The following is a 13,187-nucleotide window of genomic DNA, read 5'->3' as shown; positions in this document are numbered from 1 at the left end:
TGTTTAAATTTTGCTCCACTTTTAAAAGTTCTGCAAATATAAACTCAGCGGCAACAAGCGCTCTCATCTACGTGTTTCCTCTATCTTTATTAGCTAAAAAAGAGAGACAAGGGGAAAACTTAATTTAATTGTCCTAAGTTATTCTTTCTTGATTTGATGTACATTGAGAGTTAAAGTATTGCATGCGGCATTTCTTCCTTCTCCTTGTTCTTGGAAACCTTGCTACTTTGGTTGTAACGTGATTAATGTAAAATCTTGTCGATATTGCAGGGTAAAAACCATAATTTATTTGTTTGCACCACTATAAACGAAATTATACTTCTATATCCAAAATCATTAAACGTGTTCAAAGTTTTTATCTTTTATTATTCTTGTTTCATTATCATGGCAGTATGGTAGAAGAGGCACTCTATAGACAAGTCTAGGTTGAGCACAACAATTCGCTGCATATGTTTTAGATAGCCTGGCATATTAAAATAGCACAACACAAACAAGATTGTCGACAAGACTATCAATTCAAGATAGACATAATGAAGATAATACCTAATTTTGTGTTGGAAATCTTATGAAAAATATTTGATCACGAACACTGTATGAATTCTTGAAAGCTTGAGGCATGTCAATTAAGTCACTGTCCTTAAGGATATTTCACCCGGTATAAATGTATCCCCCAGGATTCAACAAGCTCTTCTAGTACAAAATTAGGAGCCAGAATCTAACAAAGATTTCACAAGAAATAAAATCCAGCACACTATAATATGTGAAAAAAATTTCTCTTTTTGTATTTATCCCAAGGAAAAGGACTAGAATATGTATAAGCAACACAAGTCATCTACACAAAAATTTGAGATGCCCAACGTTTATAAGAATAAAATAAGGACCATAAATAGGCTAATAAAGAGCAAAGTTTAATGACCATAAAAAGAAGTAAATGTCAATGAAATGAATGACAAGAGTCTATTACAAAATGGAGACAACCGTTGGAAGATTAAATGATTAGCATATCAACGACCCCATTTATATTATCTTAATAGAATGAAATTAGACATTCTTTTTGAGATACCATATTTACAACAATATCCCATATATCTCAAAAAGAATTTATTATGAAATATAATAGGAAAAGAAGTTTGATGGGTTTTCACATATCTCAAAAGGAAATGAAGGAGAACGAATATTTTGCTAGGTTACCACATATGAGTACAATGCATCGAATCTGATGTCGCGTAGACTATAAACCAGATCTAGATAAAACAAGATTATACTTACAGAACAAATAGTGAAGTGTAAAACTTCTATGAACCAAGAATTCTTTTGTAAGTCCATTGTCTTATTTTATCACATCATATTTGCACAATCTTTGTCGTTATCGCGGTTTTGCGCTAAGAGGCCATGCGCGTGTCCTGATATTCATAAGTGCTCTAGAAATCCATCACAATTTCATAGGAGCGGCACCACTCCACACTCATATAGTTCCAATCATCAAGTGTATTCTGCAGAGCAATACACTACCTATAAAGGATATGAATTGGATTAAGAGTTTAACTCAACCTCACTTTGCCTTGCAGTATAACACTATATTCACACACCATAGGAAGAGATATAATTTAATAGTGCACTTTTGATCAACTAATGATTTGTTATTACCCATATGAATTTAATTCATGGGATCTCCAATCACATAGGTTGGGTTACCATCATTGTTAATCTTCTCAAATGACAAAAGTCTCATTCCCCTTGATGTTTTTTTCAGTCTTGTGAATATGCCAAATTCACCTCAGACTTCACATAAACATAGAAATTATTACATCTCACAACAGCTGCTCTTATCACAATGTGTCTCAAACAAAGTTGATTTTGTTTAACTTGAATACCCGCTAACTCCAAAGCCTTAATTCATATATCATAATCTATATAGTAATTATGCATTGCTTGACTGATTTATATGTTATTTCACCTCCCACTAAAGGTGAACACATACTTTCTAATGAATTTTGTCTCATCTGAGTCAAAGATCCAGTTATCATCATTGTTTCTCTATGATACAAATATCATAATTCATGGTACTTCTCAAATATTATTTTTTTCAAAATTTAGAATTGATCTCATCATCAATGGCTTCTTTCCAAAACTTTATTTTCAAAACATTTTGAACATTAAGATCACACATAAAAAAAAATATCGCTTTTAAAAACAATTCTCTCAACATAACTGTAGTAAGATACCATGATCCCCACAATTTAAAATTTTTTAAGGTAAGGGGATAATACTTTCATATCTATCATAAGAAGTATTACTAATTTCTCATACGGAAAAGGGCCTAAAATACTCTCGAACTATTGAAAATGGAGCAAAAATACCCTCCATCCACCTTTCAGCCCCCAAATACCCTTATCATCTATCTATTGGGTCTAAAATACCCTTATCACCACCTATTGGGTCTAAAATACCCTTATCACTAACAGAATCTTTTCATTAAACACGTGTCATTTTTCTATTGGTTGGATTATAAAATTAATTAAACTAATTAACTTTTGCAATATTGACCAGATAGTGCCCCCACCCCCCGACCCGCCCCCCCCCCCCCCCCCCCCCCGTGAAAAAAAACATTTGAAAAAAAAGTTGACTTTTTTTTTGCACCCCACCCCGCACCCTACCCCTCCCCCGCACCCCTACCCCCCCCCCCCCCCGACGCAAAAAAAATTAATATTTTTGAAAAAAAATAGGTTTTTTTAGCTGGGAGGGGAGGGGGGCGTAGGGTGCAGGGTTTGGGGGGTGGGGGGAGGGGAAGGGTGCGGGGTGGAAAAAAAGTCAACTTTTTTTTTTCAGCTGGGAGGGGGGGGGGGGGGGGAGGTGTAGGGTGCGGGGTGGGGTGCAAAAAAAATATTGTTACGCTTCTCAACTTCCTAGTAAAAAGCACAAGTACTGTGAAATGTCTTGATAAATTAAAATGTCTAATGTAATTGAGTTACCAAAAAAAAAATATCTCACCCTAAAAAACATGGTATATTTTCAACCAAAAATCTAAAAGGCACAAGTGTAGACTACAATATTGTTTTTGCACCCCACCCCGCACCCTACACCTCCCCCGCACCCCCCCACCCCCCAAAAATCTAAAAGGCACAAGTTGACTTTTTTTCCACCCCGCACCCTCCCCTCCCAGCTAAAAAACCCAAAAAAAACGTCAAAACGTTTTTTTTCAAAAATATTAATTTTTTTTTGCGTCGGGGGGGGGGGGGGTAGGGGTGCGGGGTGGGGTGCAAAAAAAATGTCAACTTTTTTTTCAAAAAAAAAAAAAAAATTCACCGGGGGGGGGGTCGGGGGGGGGGGGGTAGGGGGGTGGGAGACACTTGGGTTATCTGGTCAATTAGTTTAATTAATTTTATAATCCAACCAATAAAAAAATGCCACGTGTTTGACCAGAATATTCTGTTAGCAATAGGGGTATTTTAGACCCAATAGGTGGATGGTAAGGGTATTTGGGGGCTGAAAGGTGGATGGAGGGTATTTTTGCTCCATTTTCAATAGTTCGAGGGTATTTTAGGCCCTTTTCCGTTTCTCATAAGACTCATCTTATAGGTAACAAGCTAATAATATAGCTTCACCAAAATATTATATCTTTTTTCTTTAAAAATCAGATAACATAACCTTAGTAAGCCACCCCCACACTTTCAAATATTTCAGGATAAGCAGAATAACATTTCCATAATTCATAAGGTTTTTAATTTCTTATAAGATACTCTAGTTTTGTATCTAACAAGCATATAAAATAGCTTATTTTCTAAGATTATCGGGTGCACAAGTTCTAAGAAAAATTACTAGCATTTTCATTCATGACTATAAACATTTAGCACAACTAAATCATGGTTAAAATAAATTTGTGACAAAGTTATTGTTCTTAGTTAAAACCATCATAACGTTCTCAAAAGCAATCTTTACTCCAATATTTTCTACGAATTACCACATCAACCAAATTGGTTCAAATATTAAGAACACACATCTCAATTAAAGTCAATATTTTTCTAGATGTGAGCTTGAGAAGAACTTTTCTTATCCTGGAATTTGAGTAATTCTTGAATCACCAAGACAAATAAATTCTTCTCCTCCATTGACTTGAGTGTAAGCCACAAAATTATTTTCATTTACACAAATATGCCTAGTTGCACAAAACCTATCACCCAGTCACTCACAGTAGCAATAAGATTCGAAATAACCACAATAATAATATCATCCGCTTAGTCAAATATATTTTAGACTTAGCGAGATTATCATTTCTCCAAATCTTTTTCTACATTTAGGAGTATGATGGCTTAATTTGCCACACACAAAACAATTTTTATTTCCATTAAAAACTTGATAATTAGTTTTGCAGAATCTGAAAACCATATCGTTTGACATATGAATCGATATTGTCAAGTTTCACCCCATGAAATAATTCTTCCATTAGTGTCAAGTTCACTTTCATATACAAATTCTAATAAAATTTTCCGAATGTAAAAGCTAGACAACTAAAAACTTGGCTTTCACATAAACAATTATATCGATAAAAGAAATATGTCATCATTCAGAAATTTCTTTACCAAATTATCAAACAAAATAATTTTTAATGCCTAAAGTATTTATCAAAAACTCACCAAGGGACAAGAACATCACTGATACACCAAATCTCATAAGAAGGAGATCTTCAATATCTCACACCATCGTTAATTCATTAGGAGAAACATTAATCCAGAATAAATTTTCAAGACATCACAATAGCTTTATGTCATAACATATTTATCAATTCACGAGATTGAAAATTAAAACCTTTTAAAAATCAAGCATACACTTCAAAGGGTCTTTAAAAATTTTCCACACCCATTACTCATGTACAAACAGAAGCTTATTTACAATTCTTTCAAAAATTCTAATACAACAAGTGAAGCAGGCAATGATGCAAATATAAATCGGCACTGCAAAGAAATTAATTTATTTGAATCAAATTAAGGCTATGTTTAGGTGGACTGCAATATTTCCTTTAACAGAAAAGATGCATGAGAAGAAATACATACGAGTACTCGGATTATTCTACTTTACCTTCTCTTTCTTGCGTTTGGCCATATATATATTTTTTTCTCTTATCGCACTATTTTTTTTTTCTTTTCGAAATAGAATCTTCAATATTTTCCATAAGATCATTAGTTAAGAAATATCCTTAAGATTGTTGGAAATCTTACGGAAAATACTTGATCACGAACACTATACGAATTCCTAAAAGCTTGAGGCATGTCAATTAAGACACTATCATCACCCGGTATGAGTGTATCCCCCAGAAATCAACAAGCTCTTCTAGTACAAAATTAGGAGCTAGAATCTAACAAAGTTTTCACAAGAAATAAAATCCAGCATACTATAATATGTGAAAAGAATTTCTCTTTTTGTATTTATCCCAAGGAAAAGGACTATAATATGTATTGGCAACACAACACAAAAATATGAGATGCCTAACGTTTATAAGAATAAAATAATGGCCTTAAATAGGCTAATAAAGAGCAAAGTTTAATGACCACAAAAAGAGGTAAATGTCAATGAAATGAATGACAAGAGTCTGTTACAAAATGGAGACAACCGTTGGAAGATTAAATGATTAGCATATCAGTGACCCCATTAATATTATCTTAATAGAATGAACTTAGACATTCTTTTCGAGATACCATATTTACAACATTTTGTTAGTCCAGTGAAACTAGTGGACAATTGAAAAATATACGCAAGTTTTGCCAATTATGCAAGACTCCACATCACTTTAACAAGATAGGTAGAATAAGGATAGTATCTGCCCTGCTCGACATAACTAGTGAACAAAGCAAGACTTGTCAATTTGGTAATACTTATGAGCAATTTAACAAGATACATGTATACGGTAAAAACCGGGTATACGCTGAACAGGGGAAAAGCTTGGGCCGGAGCAAAGGAAGGGCGTCATTTGGTCCGATTCTTCCATGACCGGTTGTTCGAGGCCGTATGTCCGTTTGACCGTGGCCGGTGGTCCGGGAGATCCGTTGCGCGGTTGCCACGCGTCGATGGCGTCTTGCTGTGTTCAACTGCCAATCGTACGGGTGTCAGACCGTACAGTCTACCTAATCCAACTCAGAACTTTTTCTTTATTTTATTATTTTTTATGTTGTATGAAGCCCATGGGGCAGCACTATAAATAAGGGGCATTGACCTTCTTTTAGAGGGTTGGCTTCTACATTACCAAAAGCTCTTGTAATAGCAAAATATACAAATCTCTCTCTCAATATATCAGATTCGATCCACATTTATTGTGCTTAATTCTCACGTTTCCTAAATCAAATACCGCTTATGTATTAATAGATACACGAGTACATAGCAAACCATTGATCATCAATTGCTCCTTTACAACATATTCATATATATCTTCTCTTTATCAAATAAGCACAAGATATAGCCACATATCCTATACCTCACTTACAATTTTAATTGATTATCCAAATCCGAGGTAAACAGTTTGGCGCCCACCGTGGGGCTAGGATAATAGTGGTCTTATATCTTGATCTCTACCTTACCCGTCTAAATCAAAAATACCTTCTGTTCATGTCTGAAAAAACGGACTAAATGGCTGACAGTGGGCAATCTGGTCACGTCAACAACAACGAAATCATGGCCGAAAACGAAGGAAGCGGTCCACGAGGACCACCAAACCCCGCTGATCCTAACCTCGTTAATTCGAGGGAGGGCCTCAATCAGCAAAACACCGTGGACCAGGAGAATGCCACCTTACCGGCCACTGATCCTCTAAATACCCACAATTCTGTTACTTTGTCCCGGGCACAGGACCGGAAAGAACCGGGAACGCCTAATGATAATATTGACTTACGTTTAATTTTTGAAATGTTGCAGGAGCAGAGAGCGGCGATTGTCGAACAAGGAATCGCAATAGCTCGATTGCAAAACGGAGGGGATACAACGACCCCGAAAAAAACGAGCGGTGTCGCTGAACCCAGAAGGGAGGAGGCACGCGTTATCGAGAGCAATGGATACGGAGCTGGCTCTTCCACCGAGGTTCTGAAAATGCTCGAGACTTTGGCAAAGCGGGTAGACTCGACCGAAAAGAGGGTCGAAACATACAACTCTCAGGTGGATCAAATACCGGGGGCTCTGCCTTTACTGAAGGGGCCGAATTCGAAGAGGTACATCCAAAGGCCTTTTCCTCCGAGTGCGGCCCCGAAATTAATCCCGAAGAGGTTTAAAATGCCGGATATCCAGAAATATGACTGCACAACGGACCCGCACGAACACGTGACCTCATACACATGCGCCATAAAAGGCAATGATATGGAGGAGGACGAAATTGAATCAGTATTACTGAAAAAGTTCGGGGAAACCTTGTCAAAATGAGCATTAACATGGTACGACCATCTGCCCGAACATTCGATCAGTTCTTTCGAAATGCTCGCTGATGCCTTCATCAAAGTTCACGCCGGTGCCAAAAAGGTGCAGGCCCGTAAGGCTGACATTTTTCATATAACCCAAAGAGACGATGAGTTACTGCGTGAGTTCGTCAACCGGTTCCAAAGGGAACGGATGGAACTCCCCCCAGTCCCAGAAGAATGGGCCGCACAAGCTTTCACAAAGGGGCTCAATGTTCAAAGTTCAACAGCTTCGTTCAAATTGAAAGAAAGCCTGCTGGAATACGAGGCTGTGACATGGGCTGATGTCCATAACCGATACGAGTCGAAGATTCGGGTGGAGGATGATCAATTAGAGCTCCCCCCGGGGCCAATAAATGTGAGTAAAAGTTTTGAGAGACCAAGGAAGGGTTACGAAACAAAGGCCGAATCGTCGAAGGAAAGGTATCGGCCATACTCCCACTCGGAGAAGAAAAGTTTCAGGTCGGAAAAATCAAGGGTGAGCCCAAGTCGTTTCTCCGGTCGGGGTAGTAAACGGATCGAGCGCCCATCGAACAGCCAAGGTCTCTCATTCAAGAGTGATGCCGGAAGCTCTGCCGGCAATAAAGACTCACCAAAGACATCGGAGTACAACTTCAACGTCAGTACCTCGGGTCTCATCTCGGCCATCGGTCGTGTCCCGGATGTAAGATGGCCGAGACCTCTAAGGTCGGATCCGGGCCAACGGGACCCAAGCATGGTGTGTGAATACCATGGAACCCATGGCCACAGAACCGAGGATTGTCGCCAGTTGAGAGAGGAGGTAGCCCGGTTACTGAAGAACGGTCATCTCCGAGAGCTGCTTAGTGAACGAGCCAAAAGTCACTACAAGAAAAGGGAGGCTCATCGAAGGGCCGAGCCGGTAGAACCCCAGCATACAATCAATATGATAGTTGGGGGTATCGATGCCCCTCGAGGGCCGGTAATGAAATGGGCCAAGGTTTCTATTGTTCGTGAAAAGCGCATCCAAGATCATTTACCCGAGGGTTCTATCTCCTTCAGCAACGAGGACGCAGAGGGCATCATTCAGCCGCACAATGATGCATTGGTAATTTCTGTACTTATCTTTAAAACTAAGGTTAAACGTATTTTGATTGACCCAGGTAGCTCGGCCAACATCATCCGGTGGAGAGTGGTCGAACAGCTAGGGCTGCTCGATAAGATCGTACCGGTAGCCCGGGTACTCAGCGGGTTCAACATGGCGAGCGAAACCACAAAGGGGGAGATCTCATTGCCTGTGAACGTCGATGGCACCATTCAACAAATGGTGTTCTACATGATCGAAGGGGACATGAAGTATAACGCATTACTGGGCAGACCCTGGATACATAGCATGAGGGTTGTGCCCTCAACACTGCATCAGCTGCTGAAGTTCCCCACCCCGAAAGGGATAAAAACCATCCGAGGTGAACAGCTCGCTGCAAGGGAGATGTTCGCAGTAGAGGAAGCAGCACCTCGACCCAAAGAATCGGTTCAGAAGGAAGGAGATGTAACCGGAGGAGAGGACACCAAATAGCAATCAAAGCACACCGGGTCGGATCTGGGTCATGAAGAGGATGGTTTCGAGGTACCCAGATCGTTCGTCATGCCGGATGACTCGGATGCAACCAAGTCAACTGTAGAGGAGCTGGAGCAGATCATCCTGTTCGAGTACCTACCGGACAGAAAGGTATACCTGGGCACGAGGCTTACCCCGGAGCTCAGGAGCAAGCTAATTGAATTTCTTCGAGCTAACGCAGATTGCTTCGCATGGTCCCATATAGACATTACAGGTATATCACCGGAAGTAGCAACTCACAAACTCAGCTTGGACGGGAAGTTTTCCCCGGTGAAGCAGAAAAGAAGGCCCATGGCGGAAGCAAAACACGCCTTCGTAAAAGACGAGGTAACAAAGCTTTTAAAAATAGGTTCTATCCAGGAGGTAAAGTACCCGGATTGGCTTGCTAATGTGGTAGTGGTGCCCAAGAAAGGTAATAAATTTCGAATGTGTGTTGATTACAAGGATTTAAATAAAGCATGCCCGAAGGATTCATTTCTATTGCCTCACATCGACAGAATGATTGATGCTACGGCTGGGCATGAGATGTTAAGTTTTCTCGATGCTTACTCCGGGTATAACCAAATTCGGATGCACCCGGAGGATCATGAGAAAACATCCTTCATTACCCGGTACGGGACTTACTGTTATAATGTAATGCCTTTTGGCCTAAAAAATACCCGTGCAACTTACCAACGCCTAGTTAATGGGATGTTCGAAGAACAAATAGGAAAAACAATAGAAGTTTATATTGACGATATGGTTGTTAAGTCCCTGGAAACAGAGGACCATTTGAAGAATTTGCAGGAAACCTTCGATGTGCTCCGCAAGTATAACATGAAGCTTAACCCGGAAAAATGCGCCTTCGGTGTCCAGTCCGGTAAATTTTTGGGTTTCATGGTGTCGAACCGGGGTATTGAAATCAACCCGGACAAAATCAAGGCCATCGAGGATATCGAAGTAGTGAATAGCGTCAAAGGGGTACAAAGGCTCATCGGAAGGATAGCGGCGTTGAGTCGCTTCATATCGAGGTCTTCGGACAAGAATCACCGTTTCTTCTCCTTACTAAGGAAGAAGAACGAATTCGCTTGGACACCGGAGTGCCAAGAAGCTTTGCAAGAATTGAAGAGGTACTTGTCTAGCCCCCCGCTGCTGCACACACCGAAGGCGGACGGGCCGCTCTTTCTCTACCTTGCTGTCTCCGAAGTAGCGGTAAGTGGCGTTTTGGTCCGAGAAGAATCAGGTACACAATTCCCTATCTATTACGTGAGTAGAACTTTGGGGGATGCGGAGACCCGTTATCCCCATTTGGAAAAATTAGCATTGGCATTGGTAAGCGCTTCCAGAAAGCTCAAGCCCTACTTTCAATGCCATCCAATATATGTAGTAACTACTTACCCTCTGAAAAAAATCATGCATAAACCGGAATTATCGGGCAGATTAACTAAATGGGTTGTAGAAATTAGCGGGTATGATATCGAGTACAAGCCTCGAACGACCATAAAATCCCAGATCTTGGCCGACTTCGTGGCAGATTTTACCCCGGCTATGGTCCCCGAGGTCGAGAAAGAGCTTCTGCTGACCTCGGGAAAGACCTCGGGCATTTGGTCTCTACATACGGACGGGGCCTCGAACCTCAAAGGTTCCGGGCTAGGGATCGTCCTTAGAACCCCGGCCGGGGATGCCATTCGACAATCCATTAGAACTGCTAAATTGACTAACAATGAAGCCGAGTATGAGGCTATGATTGCAGGTTTGGAATTGACCCGAAGTATGGGGGCCGAAATAATCGAGGCAAAGTGCGATTCGCTTTTGGTCTTAAACCAGGTGAACGACGTCTTTGAGGTCAAGGACGAACGGATGCAGAGATACCTTGAAAAAACCCAAGTGATACTACATCGATTTAAAGAATGGACCATGCAACACATACCGAGGGAGCAGAACAGCGAGGTCGATGCATTAGAAAATTTGGGATCCTCAGTCGAAGGGTGGGAAATCAACCCCGGGGCAACGGTGCACTTGTTAAACACGGAAATAGAAAGTGGACACGCCGAAGTAAACACAATGGGTTTAACTTGGGATTGGCGCAACAAGTACACTGACTACTTGCGTGATGGGAAGCTCCCGAATGACCCAAAAGAATCACGGTCATTCAGGACCAAAGCGGCGCGTTTCTGCCTGGTAGACGGCCAATTGTATCGGCGGTCTTTCTTCAGACCCTTGGCCAAGTGTTTGGGTCCCGGAGAGACGGAGTATGTAATGAGAGAGGTGCACAAAGAACCTGCGACAATCACTCCGGTGCTGATGCTTTGGTCCGAAACATTATCAGGGCCGGTTATTATTGGAACCGGATGGAGGAAGACTCGAAGAATTTTATCTGTAAATGCGACGGGTGTCAGAGGTATGCTCCGATGATTCATCAGCCCGGGGAGTTGTTGCATTCGGTGGTGTCACCCTGGGCTTTCATGAAGTGGGGAATGAACATCGTCGGTCCATTGCCATGGGCACCAGGTAAAGCCCGTTTTATTTTGTTTATGACTGATTATTTCTCCAAATGGGTTGAAGAACAGGCCTTTGAAAAAATCAGAGAAAAGGAGGTCATTGACTTCATATGGGATCACATCATCTGTTGCTTCGGCATCCCCGCCGAGATAACTTGTGATAACGGGCCCCAGTTCGTGGGTGGCAAAGTCAACAAATTCCTCGAAGGGCTGAAGATCAAGAAAATTGTATCAACTCCGTATCACCCATGTGCAAACGGATAGGCGGAATCCACGAACAAGACAATAATCCAAAACCTGAGGAAAAGACTTGAAGCATTAAATCATCATTGGAGAGAAATATTACCGGAGGTATTGTGGGCTTACAGAACCACATCAAAATCGAGCACTGGGGAAACTCCTTTCTCGTTGGTCTACGGGGCTGAAGCTCTTATCCCCGTAGAAGTTGGTGAACCAACCCTCCAGTTCCGATATACTACCGAGGAGTCAAACGAGGAGGCCATGGCCGTAAGACTCGACCTCACGGACGAGCTTCGTGAAAATGCGTTGGTTCGTATTGCAGCCCAGAAACAGAGGGTGGAAAGGTACTACAATCGGAGAGCCAATTTTCGTCATTTCCAAATAGGGGACTTGGTGCTCCGAAAAGTTACCTTGAACACCAAAAATACCAACGAAGGAAAACTGGGTCCAAACTGGGAAGGACCTTACAGGATAACCGAGGTAACGGGTAAAGGATCGTACCCGCTGGAGTCCATGGATGGGCAACGGCTGCGCAATAACTGGAACATGCCTCATTTTAAAAGATACTACTGCTGAGGTAAAAATACCCCATGTTTCTCTATTTTTGACCTTTCTTTTTTGCAGGAAGCCGAGTACCAGGCAAAGAAAAAAATCTAAATCTGAAACACGTGTTGCACTCTTTTCCTTAGTACGGTTTTGTCCCAAAATGGGTTTTCCGACAAGGTTTTTAATGAGGCAATAGGTACAACGTGTTACCTGATAAATATAAAGGACAAACGTCCAGACTCTCGGGGTCACACCCAATGAATGGGGACTTAATAGCACTCACCCGATCTTGCAGCTCGGCCAAGAGCTAGGGGACTATCACACCCACTCCGGAGGCCGCCCTAAACAAATAGCGCCGGGCCAAAAATGTTAGGTTCCGATGTAAGGACCAAACGATCAAAATGAATCGTGTCCCCCGAGTGTTTGCTACGGCAAACGCAAGGTCGACCTTCTGCTATAGGCTTCGGTGTAAGGACCAAACGATCAAAATGAATCGTGTCCATTTAGTACTTGCTACAGCAAAATAAGAAGGAAACAAAATTCTCATGTATACAAACACGTTGCAATGCAAAATTATCGAAAGTTTGGATAGCAATATCTCGGTTATCTTCCTATTAAAAGACTTTACCCTGGTGATAACCGCCGTATTTCGGCACTATGGTCGAAATTAGACTAAGGTAACGAGGTCACAACGATCTGAGCCAAAATTTTCTAACCTCCCCAAACGGGGACTGTTACTTCAAAATTCAGCCAAGGCTGATATGCGGGTGCCCGAAGAAATACCGGCCCTAAAATATTGCCAAAATATACCGGACCTAAAGAAATGCCTATCGTGATTCGGAGGCGTCTGAATTCACAAAGAATTAGGTAAGTCCTACGGGCACAGTGAACTAAATAACTACGAGTCGGCCT

Source organism: Lycium barbarum, chromosome 10 (assembly GCF_019175385.1).
Source record: "Lycium barbarum isolate Lr01 chromosome 10, ASM1917538v2, whole genome shotgun sequence".
NCBI lineage: Eukaryota > Viridiplantae > Streptophyta > Magnoliopsida > Solanales > Solanaceae > Lycium > Lycium barbarum.
This window is presented reverse-complemented; position numbering follows the sequence as displayed.